Source organism: Microtus ochrogaster, linkage group LG1 (genome assembly GCF_000317375.1).
Source record: "Microtus ochrogaster isolate Prairie Vole_2 linkage group LG1, MicOch1.0, whole genome shotgun sequence".
Classification (NCBI taxonomy): domain Eukaryota; kingdom Metazoa; phylum Chordata; class Mammalia; order Rodentia; family Cricetidae; genus Microtus; species Microtus ochrogaster.
This window is the reverse complement of record NC_022027.1, coordinates 55,139,395-55,141,629: the sequence shown is the minus strand read 5'-3', so window position 1 is coordinate 55,141,629 and position 2,235 is coordinate 55,139,395. Positions and strand designations below refer to the sequence as shown.

The window sequence follows — 2,235 nt, the reverse complement described above, 5'->3', positions numbered from 1 at the left end:
AGCAGCGATGCTGCAGTTGGTGTCCGAGTCCTGGCAAAAGGAAGGAATGGATGGGGGGGGGTGATAAGAAGAAATTAACTATAAGGATTTCAAAATTGACCATGTGCTGTGGAATAATGCTCTTGTACACTATAAAGATTTATCACTGTGGTGTTGGTTTAATAAACCGCTGCTTGACCTGTAGCCAGACAGGAAGTATAGGTAGGGCAACCAGATTCTAGGAAGAGGAAAGGCAGAGATGCAGTGGCCAGCCAAAAGCAAGATGAGAATGCCTCACTGAGGAAAGGAACCAAGATACCTGGTTAAACATAGATAAGAAGTATGGGTTAATTTAAATCGTAAGAGCTAGTTAATAATAAGCCTGAGCTAATAGACCAAGCAGCTTATTATTAATATAAGCTTCTGTATGTTTTGGGGGGATTGAATGGCTGCAGGACCAGGCAGGATAGAAACTTCTGTCTATAATCATGAGAAACAACCTGGAAACAAGATTAAACCTGAAGTCAGGGCTTTGGACGATCACCATTCTAATGAATGGCAAAGAGGGAAAACTCACACCCCGGAATCCTTACAGTTTGAGAGGAAATGTACTAAGGATGTTGGCCACCTCTTCAGCATTTTCAGCCTCGTTTTCCTTTGGCCCTGAATTGGCTTAACATCCTGGGGGAATCCTGTACCGTGAATCCCTGCCTCATGTGCAGAAGTAGCTACTATTTCCTAGACACAGAGATTCTACAGTCATTACTCGATACCTAGTTGAGCGATAGTAAGTAGTTTTCTCACCAGAGATGACAAAAATAAAACCCTAAATAAGTCAAGACCTCTGAGACCCGTTAGTAAACTAAAGCACCCTAATTTCCGGGAGAGCTGTGAGCCAACGCACTACAATTCCCAACCGAAAGACAATGCCGTTTACTTTATAACCCACAAGAAGAAGAGTAAGAGGGTTTTGAAACAACAAAAACCTTAGCTTGTGTTGATCTCCACTGCAAATTTGCTCTTGATCCCCAACTTCTCCTTGGCATTTAACATCAAAGCCAGTTGGTTTCCCTTCACTCTTGGCCTCTCTGCTGGAAGAGACAAACCCACTTCTCAAGCAAGTCCTCAGCACAGACAAACGGCAGGGCCTGGCATTTAAGAAAACCTGGATATATCGATTCTTTTTTCCCTTAAAGAAACAAAAACGAGCACCTCACTTTTCCTCCATTTCCCTTTCCCATCTCCCCCCTCATGTTTTAACAAAGCACTACAGTCAGGATATCAGACCACTGAAGACACTAATAACTAAAGAGAAGACAGCGCTTTGTTTCATTTCCCAAAGAAAATGCACCACAAATTTCCATTAGTATCTTTCTAGATATGACATAAAACTCTCATTAAGCAAAGCCTCAAACTTAAGTAGTGCAAAGATAATAAAATAAAATTATTTCTGCACACGAACCTTTGCTTTTGAACAAAAGTTTTCGTGTATCCCAAGTCGGCCTCAAACTCACTAGGTGGCTTAGGCAGTCTTTCCCCCCTCAATCCTGGAATCATAGGTGTGCAACACCACACACAATTTACACCGAACAAGGAATCAAACCCAGGGAGTCTTGCATGGTATACAAGCACTGATCAACAAAGCTAGATACCCAGCCCCATCTAGGAACTATTAAAAAATATTTCATGTCTTAATGTAAAGTTCGATAAGTACAATGTGAAGTTCTCAGCAGGTAGGAGAGTCGGGGAATGTGTCATGGCTAAAGGCTACAGGCAGAACCACACAGCAGGTATGAACTGACTTACTTCTGGAGACACAAGGCAGAGAGGGTTCTTTTTAATACTGAAAGCTTGCAGAGTGTTGGTCTAAGTCCCCGAAATGGTACATGCTCACTGACAGCTGAGATGAGATGCTGCAGATTAAGACACACTATATAAATTTTAGAGAACATAAATACGTTCACGTAAGCACGACTAGATCAATGGTGGGCACAGAAGAGGCAATGCCTCAAGCTGTATGCCAAGTCTAAACAGAAAAGAAAAAAGACTAGAACAGGGGACATCTGATCCTGGGTGCAGGCTCCTTTTGTGGACTGACAAAGGCCCACCTAACTTAGCACCGCTCTCTCTTCCTGAGGCAGCAGCTTTCCAGACTACCAGAGGGCCAAAAATCTAAGACCCTTGCTTAAGACCCAGCATCCCCATTGGCTAACACGGCCCCTGTCTAAGACCCAGCATCCCCATTGGCTAACACGG

At 43.2% G+C, this 2,235-nt stretch overlaps 1 protein-coding gene across 5 annotated transcripts in view; it reads right to left on the bottom strand.

Moving 5' to 3' along the window:
• Nucleotides 1–2,235, bottom strand: part of Lrrc8d (leucine rich repeat containing 8 VRAC subunit D) — a 108,070-nt gene that overhangs the window by 77,139 nt on the left and 28,696 nt on the right. The window lies entirely within an intron of this gene.